Raw genomic sequence first — 12732 nt, 5'->3', positions numbered from 1 at the left:
TACAAATTTAGGATAAAGGCATGAGTAATTAATACTCATGTTCTTTTTTGTACCTCATTTTCCCTCCCTTTTTCTCAAGATTGATCCCCCGAAAACAAAAAAGTAGGGAGAACCCCACAATATCCCCTTTCTCTAGTTTCTCATGTAACATTTTTATGTTACCCTTTCTACAATTAATGATTTAGCAGTTGTTTACTTTTTACTAACCTTGTGTTTTTACTGCGTGCTGCGTTCGCAGCTGCAGTAAAGCACCCATGGGTGCCCATTTTGGCAAGATGGCCACAGTTTTGATGTCATTTCTTGTTGGAAAGGTCCTTCTTGAGATTTACTCTGCGCACCAAACCAGGTTTGGTCTCTTTGTTAGTTTGGTCTTTGGCGGGATCCACGAGTGAAGCCCGCCACTGGCTCCAGTATGACTGGCAGGGGCAGGAAGTGCGGGAGTTGCCAGACACTCTGTGCTTAATCCCCTTGGTTACAGGAATGCACCCAAAGGTGATTGGCCGGCTGACGGTCCGGCAAGGACAGCCACCCTGCTGCGTAATGGACAGCTAGGCTGGAATGAATGGCAGAAACCTGCATAAACGGCAGGGCTTTTTGGCTTGGACGGCAGAGTCGACCACTGGACAAAGGAATCCAAAGAGGAACTTGGAAGAGATGTCTGCTGCCACTCCTGGACCGTTGGTTTGCCCAGTGAAGCCCTGATGCTGTGCTGAAGCTCCGAATTCGCCTCGACTAGAGAAGCCCTTCAACGACGACATCTCCCCTGGAGTTGGACCAATCAACTCCAAAGTGAACTCGTTTGGACATCCTCTCGAAGCTGGCTGTACTTCCACTGCTGCTGCTGGAAACGAAATGCCAGGGAAAGGAACACATAATCGAGTGGATCGCTATTAAGTCGGACCTGAGCGCTAGGAAGAGCCTCCAGACTTATCTAATGCAGGACTAACCAAGCCTGAGCCACAACAGAGTGCTGACCCCAGAAGCAAGGAAAGTCTGAAGTGGTATCCGAGAACTGCAGTGTTGCTATTTGCGGTCAGACGCAAGGAGCTGAAACACTGAAGTGCCACTGAATCAAAGTTTGCCCTTTGCTGTCGCCGATCATCCTGTTGTGTTGCAGGAGTCCCCAGAAGAAGTCCTCTTGTCCCCTCGACTAAGGCACATTAACAAGAGGATCTACAGAGCCACACAGGAACAGAAGCCAGCTGGATTCATTTCTTCTAACAAAAAGGTACTGTATAGTCTAAGAGAACTTACCTTTTGTTTTGTAGCCTTATTTGTTCTCAGTTGAGACTTGTCTTGGTTGCTTCTGTAGAGTTGGTAGCATCCTCTACCCCTCATAAGCCTCCCACCTCGTGGCCCTACATGGATTCTACTTTTTCTATAAAGACTTCTAAAACATTGTGCAAGACTTACTTACCTGCAAGAAGTGCTTCACCTAACCTAGACATTTGCCCAATTGACATTGGCTGGCATGGCTCCCTAAATGACATCTCTCCTCAGATTGTGTGTTTTTACCTTCCTTACAGGAAAGGGTTAACTTGCTTTGCATCGGGGAGTGGGAGGGAGAGAGGGGGTTCAAAAGTACTTAATGGCTTGAGAATATTTGTGTGATCTCTTGTCTTATTCTAAAACCTCTTACTTTGACATGTCTCAGTATTGCTCTAAATGTACTAGTGATAAATTAATGTCCACAGTGTCCTAGCTACTTAAGTCACCTGAGGGTGTAAGAAGTGCCTGTGTGCCATCCCAAATGGGTACTTGCTGATTTATAGAAACTGTATTTTGGAGTGCATTTGTGTTACTATTACATTGCCCCTTCTGACGAAGGCTTAAACTGACTGTTAAATAAATTAATAATTGTTTAATCAAGAAACCTTGTGTGTAAGAGTTTATTTGGATACTTGCTACTGTTGATCTCTGTGTAACCACCATACTGCTCCAATTGAACCCTCTTGAGATAAGCCTGGCTGCTCAGCCACACTACCAACCTGTGTAGTACAGACTTCTACCAAAGGTTGGATTCCTATTGCCAGGATGTCAAGGTTGTTGTAGTGCACCCCAAGGGTACTTCTCCAAATCTTGCCTAACACATTGTAAATCCATTTGATTCAGAAACGCACAACCAATGTGCAAAGGTGCTGCACTTCCACATTAAAGATTAGGACTCAACACTCAAAAGGATAATGCATAGAGTAAAAGGGATTATCCCCCATCAAGAGCATTTTATCTCTTAAGGAATCAAAAGAAAAAGTAAACCTCAAGATACTAATCTTTGTAGGGACAGTGCACTGATGTAAGCGAATCTCTGGTAAAAAGATACTCCAACCAAATAACTGGGCTGAAGCAGCTCAAGGGGTATTATCAAAGGAGTGAATCAAGTGCTTTTCACTGCCTTCTCCCAAGGATAAACTGTCCCGTCACTTATGTGTTTTGGTGCCTGCGGGCTGTCAGTGCATTACAAATAGATAAATAAAAAATATTTGTAAAAAGGCATTAACACATTTGCATGGAAGAAAATAAAGCTCGACTAAATTCAAGGCAGTTTTGATATTAAGGAATACACAAGGATTACAATTGGTGCAATACTTGTTTGTATAATTCACACTGTTTGGCTAATGAATGTGGTAAATTGGGTTCGATCGTAAGTCAGACTACAAGCAGGAACTTTGAACATGTTTTCAACTTTTTACCTAGAAAATAGAATACTGTGGTAAAGGAGAAGGTATATATCAGAGCTCCATCCTCACTGGCAGAAACACCACCTGCTACACTGGCAGGGGAAAAGAATCATGAAGCAGGTGCACATGAGGAAGTGAGTATACACAGTACCTTATAGGCTAAACATTGTGAAAACTGTTCAGGTATTATACCATGGAAAGGCATAATTCCTAGAGTGAAGATTCCAAAGAGGACTCATTCCCTTGTCACAGATGCAAGCATCTCATGAAGCCACAGCATGGTCATTTAGACTGAACGCGACTCTCTAAGGAAGTGCCAGCAACATTACAGCATATACTACACTAGGTAGTTGATTGATCTTCTCTGTTGAGAATCTTTCATTGCTAAAGAAAGAAAAATTGGTTTCTCGCTTCTTAGTTTTTAAATCAAAACTGCAAAGCTACGTGAAACAAACATTTGGGGCATGAAATCCTTTTTGGAGGGGCACAGTCAGCTTAACGGTATTGTGGCATGCATCAAAAGTGCGATTCCTGTGTGCCTTCATCTCCAAGGATTCTTAATCGCCAGCAAATGTTTTGGAAAAAAACTTTAATGTTCTACTATACCCAGCATCAAACAACCTGTCCAGAAGTAACCTTGCTAGGCTGGACCTTGTACATACAGCAGTTGCAATCTGACTGGGCGGGGCGTCACGTCCCAAAGAATGACACAGTCTTAACGAAAAGTCCCAGGGTGTTTATTGCAATAATAAAATTGTCAAACTGGCTTGTGATCTCAAGTTCACTGGGCTTTCCGGGTCTTTTGGGGTTGGTGCTAGGGCGGGCCCTTTCCCCTCTAGTCTTCCCTAAGCCGGTGTCCCACCTCCCAACCCCAGACATCCCTATCGCAATTTTAGTAGCTCAACGATCGGTAACCCCTATCCGTCTTTCACTTCTCTACACATCAGGTGTTCACCCTAAGACATTGACCGGACTCGCTAAGGAACTTCTAGTTTTCCCTCCCAACCACCACACGCCGCTTAGGAAACGGGGAATGGTGCCTTCTTTCACCTGGTGTCACTCAATTCTTTCAAACCCTCTCACTCGAGACCCTTCACTATACTGGTCCCTTACGCTGTTCTCCTCCCACTATGTCACTGTCCCTCCAAACTCTCACTGCCTTTCTACCTCCACCCTTTGATCTTACATCCTTTCTCACTCCTATTACCACTTGTATCTGCAACTGTTTTATACCTCCGTCCCTCCTCCTCCTCCCGCTCACTCACTCACTGAACTCCACCACCTCCTGTTGTGCCTCCCGCTCTACCTCTCCTATACCACTACCTCTCTACTACCAATGCCCTCCTCAAGCAATATGCTGCCAGCTCACCCCTCTATAACCGACTACCACTCTACAGTACAGTCCTTCTACTACTCCCCGCCACCTTCTAGTTTTACTCCCAACTATTACCACCAACTCTGCCACTACCTCTGCTCCACTCCTTCCAGGATTGGATACTCACCCTGTCCAATCCCTTACCTGGTTCATAGGTGTGTGGCAGTGGGAGTGGCTAGGGAAGCCTTCAAAAGGGCTTGTGCAAAGTGAGATTGGTTTCCCTCTGATGCTTCACACTGTGGATTTCACCAGTCGTGTTCGCCACCATCATTATAGGTGGGGGGGTGGGGGTTGTACTCACTTGCGTGAGCACCAGAGAATTTTTGGGGTGCACGCCCTTCCCTGACACGGCCTGTAAACAGGCCTTGTCACACTAACAGCATTATGAAGCTCGGCTGATTTTTTTGTTATGCGCCTCCATCGATCCAATGCACCCCTCCCTCCCAAAACAGGAGGGCTATATTGACTTATTTTAAATTGGTCTACTTTTGTTACTTTTTGTGTGAAGCACAGTCAACTTCTAAATTCATGGGTAAATGGGTTCTGCAGTGCTACATTCTATTGAGGAGTAAAGCTTGAAACCACTTACTCGGTTAAATAGCTGCATAATATATCAGAGTGATTGGAAGAGAAAACTCATCTGCTCAGTGTTTATTCACATCAAATTAATTGGTATTATGTGAATATTCCACATTTTGAACAGGGGTTATACTCTTCAGTCATACTGCCATGGCACCATTTTTGTCATTTTGAGTCACTTGGGTTTAAGTAACCTATCCTGCATACTGTTTCAGAGGAGTAAAGGATTATGCATCCCCCCTGCCGCCAAGCCATTCGCAGAAATGCTACACGTGTGGAGCATACATGCAACGTATGAACTAAAAGCGGTATATAACCACAACCGTTACCCTTCAGTTATGCTTGGCCTGTCCCATTGTTGTATGCCTCAACCCTGGACAGAATGGTCATAAAATGAAGGCTTTGTACCTCTGGGACTGTCACTGATGTATTCAGAGTAGGACATTGTTGGAATGTATTTTTAAAAAAGAAATCTAGTTGCTTTAAAAAACGACAGTGCTCTACACCGTAAACCGGCATCTGAACAATGCATTTATGACACATTCATGTATTTATTACACATTGATGCATTACTAGTTAGGGTCTTAATAGCGCCCTTTTCAGTTAGTTACACTGGACTGTGTAGCATCATAAGAGAGAATACTAAATACTGTACAGTCAACCATCCAAATGGCTCATCTAGGATTTCTTCCAAATTTGCTAAATAGGGTTAGGATTGTAAAGCGAAGATGAAAGTCTTGCCGACATAATTACTAATAACAAAGAAAAATGAAGGAAAAACTATGGGAAACTAAGGGAATACTCCTGATAAAATTGAAAAACAGTGCCCCACATATTTAGCAACAATGTTCACATCATGCACGCGGGCATGTAGGACTGAATTGTGTTTGATCGGGTGACATCACCTGCTGCCTCACGAGGATGGATATCCTGCTTTTAAAAGGTTATGTACTGTCAGGACCACACAACTAATTATATTGTCCTCCTCATGAGTACATAGTGCTGTAACCGAGCAGTTAAAATAAGTATTTTGAAGGTCAAAGCTATTTGGCCGATAAAGATTGTGCATCCAATTTGCTATTTTCTGGTTAGTACCCCCTGGGATAATACATATATCTCAATGCTTTTCAAATTTAGTTGTACCACTATACCCGGACTGGTTGGACTAAATACACGATTTTCCTCATTACCCACTGAAAGAATAAGTTACTTACAAACTAACGTTCTTTCGACTGGATGTTCCTCCCACGTATTGCTCATCTTGTGATATTCGTATTCACCAGTTTCGGGGAAAAAAATTTCGGCAGAGGGCGCTGTGCACAGGTCATGGCGTTTATGCCCCTCGACGGGCTCTGTGCCGTGTCAATGTCACAGTTAGTATAAATAGCTTGTGCTGCGCCCATTGGCTTCAGTTCTGTTTGAGGAAATATTCAAGGAACACCCAGGCGTGCCTCATGACTGATAGACTCTTCGTGAGAGGAAAGTGTAAGAAACGCAAACTGTACTGCGGGGTAGACTGGGAGGGTCGATGAGGAATATGTGGGAGGAACATCCAGTCGAAAGAATGTTAGTGTTGGTAAGTAACTTGTTCTTCCAATGGATTGTGTCCTCCCACGTATTCCTCATCTTGTGATAAGACTCCCATAGCAGTGATAAATTTGGAGGTGGGAGTACTAGTTATTGTTTATGGACGGAATGAAGTACCGCCTTGGTAAATAAACCCTCATTGGAAGAGGAGGCATCTAAGCAATAATGCATGATGAAGATATGCATTCATGGCCACGTTGCAGCTAAACAAATATCTGCTGCAGGGACTCCCCTCTTCAAAGCCGCAGAAGTAGCTATTCCCCTTGTGGAATGGGCTCATAGCCCATCCGGTGGGTCTTTTCCCGCTAATCTGTAGCACTCAATTATAGCCAGAATGATCCAGCGGGACATAATTTGTTTTATTAGCGCTAATCCCAATTTATGACCTGTATAACCCACAAAGAGTTGGTCATGTTGACGTAATTTTGACATTCTTGAAATGTAAAAACCGAGGGCCCTTTTGGGGTCCAGTCTATGCAGTCTCTCCTCTTCTTTGCCCAAATGAGGAGGAGGATAGAATGTTGGTAATATGATTTTTTTGTGACAAAAATGGAAGTCAAACTACTTTTGGTAAGAAAGATGGTTTAACTAAGCACTACCTTGTCCTTGTAAAACGTGGTATATGGGGGTTTACATGAGAGAGCCTGTAGTTCACTAACCCTGCGGGCTGATGTTAAGGCTACAAGAAGGACAGTCTTTAGCGTTAGAAGCCTCAAGGGACAGGAGTGCAGAGGCTCAAAAAGTATACAAGTTAGAAAAGTACCTACTAGATTTAAATCCCGAGTTGAGACATGAAATGTGGGGGGGTACACATTAGTAAGCCCTTTCAGGAATTGAATGATTAATGGAATTTTGAAATAGGAAACCTCTTCCGAGGAGTGCTTGAAAATGGACAGCGCAGCAAGATAACCTTTAATTGTTCTGCTCTGGAACCCCAGATTGGCTAGATGCAATAGGAAAGAGCACAACTGGGGTGCCACATTGAAAAGGGTCCACATCATTATCCTTGCACCATTTACTGAATTTGTTCCGACACTGGTACAAGGATTTTGTTACTGGCCTTCTGGCCGAAAGCAAAATATCCATTACGTCATCTGGAAGATCCCAATCCTTGTATCTCAACCTCTCAGAGTCCATGCGTGAAGGTGGAGTGTCTTGACCTCTGGATGGAGAACGTGACCTTCCTATTGCGAGAGAAGATGCTCTTTGCGGAAGGCGTATTGGAGGGCAGATGGACATGTCCAGAAGGTCCGGTACCACGTCCTCCTGGCCAAATCCGGGGCAATTAGAATCATGGTTTTCCTGAACTTTCTCAGCCTCCTGATTATGTGAGGAATCACGAGGACTGGAGTAAACTTGTACAGTAGAGGGAACTTCCAGTCCACCACAAACGCATCTCCTAGAGCTCCTCTCGGAGGAAATTCCCTTGAGCAGTACTGTTCGCACTTCCGGTTTACCGTGGTCGCGAACAGATCTACTCAAGGGGTTCCCCAAAGGGCAAAGATCTCCAGAAGGACTTCCTGAGCTAACTCTCACTCGTGGGAGACTGTGCTCGGCCTGCTCAGAGCATCTGCCGCCGCGTTCTGCTCTCCGGCTGGGTGAACTGCCGATAGAGAGATTCCTTCTCGTATTGCCCAGAACCAGAGCTGCATTGCCTCTCTGCACAGTGGTAGTGATCCTACGCCTCCTCTCTTGTTGAGGTAGTACATGGCCACTGTGTTGTCTGTCATTATCAGGGCATTCTTTCCCTGTACAGAGGGCAGGAAGGCCTTCAGCTCTAGTCTGATTGCCCTCAGCTCCAATAGGTTGATGTGTAGTTTGGACTCCGATGGAGACCAACGACCACTGATTGTCAGATCGTTGGTATGGGCTCCCCACCCCGTGAGTGAGGTGTCCGTTACTACGGTTATCTCCGGCCATGGTTGCCAAAAAGATTCTCCTTTGAGGATGTTGTCGTTGCAACCCCACCATAGTAGATCCTGAGCAACTGCGCTTGGGACTTGCAGAAGATCGAGAACTGGGACCACTGAGTCCTGAGGGCCCTTTGAAGAGATCTCATTCTCAATCTCGCCTCAGGCACCAGAAAAATGCTGGATGCCATGAGGCCAAGCAAAATCAGAAAATCAAAGGCCGGCAGATGCTGGGCATTCTGGAATTTTGTTACCATCTGCAGAATGTGTAGAGCTCTTGTCTCGGGAGGCGAGGCTTTTCCCGAGGAAGTGTCCAAAACTGCTCCGATAAACTGGAGTTTTTGGGATGGTATCATGTGGGACTTCTTGAAATTGAAGGAGAAGCCCAGTTTGTGAAGGAAGTGACAGGTGATCGACAGATGTTTGAGTTTGTTCGGGAGAACGTGCTCTGATCAACCAATCGTCCAGGTAGGAGTAGACGTGAATCCCCCTCCTGAGACTCGCTGCCACCACCGCCATCAGCTTGGTGAAAACCCTCGGGCAGTGGTCAGCCCGAATGGCAGAACTCGAAACGGATAGGGAGAACCGCCAACTGCGAACCTCAGATACTCTGTGCCTGTGATGGATTGGCACATGAAAGTAAGCACCCTGAAGGTCCAATGACACCAACCAGTCTTGGAGTTGGAGAGCCTGAAGGATCTGAGAAAGGGTTACCATCTTGAACTTGTCCTTCCTGAGGAACTTGTTCAGTTTCTTAAGTCCAAGATGGGTCTCAATCCTCCGTCCTTCTTTGGGATGAGAAAATAAGGTGAGTACCAACCCTTGTTCCTCTCCACTACAGGTATATGTTCTATTGCACCTTTCACTAGCAGGGTTAAAATTTCCTGCAACAGGAGCGGGTTGGGAATTTTGGCAGAGTTGGCTCCCGGTGGATGATCCAGAGGTCCTTTTAGGAAGGGAAGGCAGTAACCTTGAGCTACTGTTTCCAGTGCCCAAACATCTGAAGTAATGCCCCGCCATTCTTTCAGATGCTGAGAGATTCTGCCTCCCACTGGTGTTTTGTGTGATAAGGCCTCACAATGATTTGGAGGCGGCTGCAGGAGCGGCTGAGGGTAAAGATGCCGTTCCTGAGGTTGGCTTTGCAGTCTTCCCTCCTCCACCACGAGTGACATTTCTTTTGCCTCTTTGAAAGGCCTGCCCTCTTCCTCTACCGGAAGAGGAATAGTACCGAAAAGGATGACACCTCCAGGAAGATGAGCCCAAATTCCCCCATTGCCTCTTTCTCTTCTTTGACAATATTCAGGAAGCCTTCCCTTTCCTCCCCTTCCGGAATATGTTTAGCCGCCGCCGAAATGCAGTCCCACAGGGTATGTGTGAACCTGGACAGGGTACAGGTGACGTTAGTTGATTTTAAGGCCATGCTACCCGAAGTAAAAACTTTACAGGCCCAAGCATCTACCTTCTTATCCTCTCTATCTGGAGGGATGGTTGGATAAGCAGTCTGTCTTGGAAGTAGTCGCAGCCTGAATAACCAGACTTTCTGGAGTGGGATGTCTGTTCAAATACCCAGGATCAAAAGTAGAAGTTCTATACTTCTTAGGAAAATTACTGTTTACTGCAGCAATGTTGTCAGGAGCTCCCCAGCTCTTCTACTGTTCTCTGAAGTGCCCTATGGAAGAATCCTTCTGGGGGCCCCGATATAGAAGGTCCGTCATGTCATTCTGATCAAAGGTGGGTGAGGCTCTATCCCAACCCTTATATTACACCTCTCTGTTCATTAAACTCCTGTACCCTGAATCTGCATTTACTGCAGAGTCAGGTCTCGCAAACTCTAACTCAGGTGACGTATCAATGCCACTAGCAGAGTGAGGAATCTCGCACAGGTCTCTCATTTTAGACTCTGGTTCTATTAGTTCCTCTGGAGCCTGTCTAGTGCCATATTTCACTCCAAAAGGAGAAACCTCATCTTCAGAGCCACTTTCTTCAAAAATTGAAGACAGACTTAAAGTCTGATTTTGGTAATGGAGTAAATCTCCTGTCTTGTTCATGACTTTTCATCGAAGGAATGGAAGGATCCTTCTAAAGGTATCGAAGGAATCTTCGACGACACCGATTGAGTCTTCAACAAAGGCGCCGAAGATGACGTTGGCGGCGCCGATGAAGTTGTGGATGTTTGACAACTTCCGTTTCCTCTTGGCGTCGACTCGAGTCTTACGAGTTTCACCCATACTACTGGGTTTTACGGCAGTAGTTCCTTACTTCCCTGTGTCGTTCGATGGAGCGACCGGGGTCTGGCTTCTTTGAGGGGGTTAAGGCCGCATTCTCAGAGACCTCCATCATCTTTCTTCTAAAGTCTTCCCATTTTCTTGGGGAATCCGATTTAGTTGGGTATCGTACCAATTTGGTCGATGTATCGGATGACGAGGGAGATCTAGGTCTCCTTTTAACTCTTTTAGAAGGGGAAGATGAAGAGCGCCTCGATCTACTATGAGATCGGGATCTCTGAGTGTTTTTTGTGACGCTCCGACTCTTTTGTATCGGACGATTTTTTTATGTCTTTTCGACGAGGCCTTAGAAGCATGCCGCCCCACTGCCGTTTTACCTTTCCTCTCACGAAGGACCTTCTCCGTCTTTGACGGACAGGAGCCACAGTCGCCGGTTCGATGATCTGAACCTAGGCACCAAAGAAAAATGCAGTGAGGATCTGTTATCGACATCTTCGAACCGCAGTCGATACATTGCTTGAACCCAGTCTTGGGTGTAGAAGGAGTAGATGAAGACAACATTTTCTGCCAGAAAATTTTGAAGTGCGCCGTTCTCAAGAGCAAAGCAATCGGAAAAATGGAACTGAAGCCAACGGGCGCGGCACGAGCTATTTATACTAACAGTGACGTCGACACGGTGCAGAGCCTGTCGAGAGACCGACGCCACGCCCTCATGCACAGTGGCCTCTGCCGAAAAAAAATATTTTCCGAAGCAGCGAAGCTGGCGAATACGAATATCACAAGATGAGGAATACGTGGGAGGACACAATCCATTCGAAAGAGCTCTGCCATCATTGGATCCAATGGTCCACAATTTTCAATGGTGGAAGGGTATTTAATCCCTAGGATTAGCATTTGAAAACATTTAAATGGACTCGGTAAGGTGAATTATTTACCTATACCCCAAAACAATATATTGGGGAATTATTAAGGCAGGCTGGCCCAAGGCTAATAACATTTTTAGGCCTAAAAGAAATCTCCTTGTTCCTCACTTTTTAGTTGCCTTGATGCCTTTTGAAGTCCCCTATAATGCCAATAGGGAATGAAACATGGCCATGAGTTACTGAGAATTACCATGACAAGTTATAACAAAATTGACAAGGGCTCACATTATTTAACACAAGGATTTAGTAATGGTTTTATTTTTTTTCCCCTCAGAAGCTAATTAATGGAGCGGATTTCCATAATTGGCTATGCAAATGTTAAACTCTGTAATGCACACACATTCAAGGAAGGAAGATGTGTTTTAGTAGATGAGGTCTTATTGTACATACTGATGTGATGTCTGTATATACTGTCAGATAAGAAATGATTGGCTCTATGGACTTTAGTGGCTTTCTAGCCTGTGACCTGGACAAACTACATACAGACATATTATTCGGTCAAGGGTTTGAAGCAGCCAACAGTGGGACAGGTAAAGCATAGATCAACAGTAAAATGTATATAATAAAAAACCAAGGCACTCCTCCCCTCCCCCCCTTCAGTGGTCAGATTAAGAACACAATCAGACCCTACATTCCCCTCATAAGTCAAACATGAATTAATGGCAACAACAACTAGTGTCTGAGTGTAGAAATTCAGGCCTGAAATTTATTTTTGAAGTCAAACAAGTTAGAAAACTAGGACACATGTATCTATGATTGCTCATAGTATTTTGGTAGCTAAAACAAACCTGGACCTAAACAATGGTCACGCTGGGTCAGACCAAATGAAAAAAAGAACACATTCTTACCTGAAAACTCAGGTTTTGCAAGGTCAACCACCAAAGGTGACAATCCAGTTGTAGGGTATCACTGCCTGAAAGAAGGATGAGATGAAGTAACATTTTAATGAGCTGAGAGAAAAACATTAGAATAGACGTTTAACAAAAAAAGTGATCTTGTTGGGGGAAGACCAGTTTGCTTTTGGTTGCATGTCAGAATTCCTTTTAATGTACACATTCGAGATCAGTTTTTTTAAAATAAAAAATGTATTTCTACATATTTTAATAGCCAAGTCACTGAGTAGCACCAAGCTTTTATATAAAAATACATATGATACGATAAAGACTAACACGAAAAACACAATGTACAGTATTACACATTTAATAAACAAGTCAATTGCCATTACCCCCATATACCACGTTTTACAAGGACAAGGTAGTGCTTAGTTAAACCATCTTTCTTACCAAAAGTAGTTTGACTTCCATTTGTCACAAAAAATCATATTACCAACATTCTATCCTCCTCCTCATTTGGGCAAAGAACAGGAGAGACTGCATAGACTGGACCCCAAAAGGGCCCTCGGTTTTTACATTTCAAGAATGTCAAAATTACGTCAACATGACCAACTCTTTGTGG

General features: G+C 44.5%; 1 protein-coding gene across 4 annotated transcripts in view; it reads right to left on the bottom strand.

The window, feature by feature from the left end:
* Positions 1–12732, bottom strand: part of CYRIA (CYFIP related Rac1 interactor A) — a 440426-nt gene that overhangs the window by 276032 nt on the left and 151662 nt on the right. For all 4 annotated transcript variants that reach the window (XM_069605934.1, XM_069605930.1, XM_069605935.1 and 1 more), the window contains one exon: positions 12126–12190. The gene's annotated coding sequence lies outside the window, so the exon portion shown is untranslated. The remainder of the gene's footprint in view (positions 1–12125; positions 12191–12732) is intronic.

This window comes from Ambystoma mexicanum, chromosome 4p (assembly GCF_040938575.1).
Source record: "Ambystoma mexicanum isolate Mex_15411 chromosome 4p, UKY_AmexF1_1, whole genome shotgun sequence".
Classification (NCBI taxonomy): domain Eukaryota; kingdom Metazoa; phylum Chordata; class Amphibia; order Caudata; family Ambystomatidae; genus Ambystoma; species Ambystoma mexicanum.
This window is presented reverse-complemented; position numbering and strand designations above follow the sequence as displayed.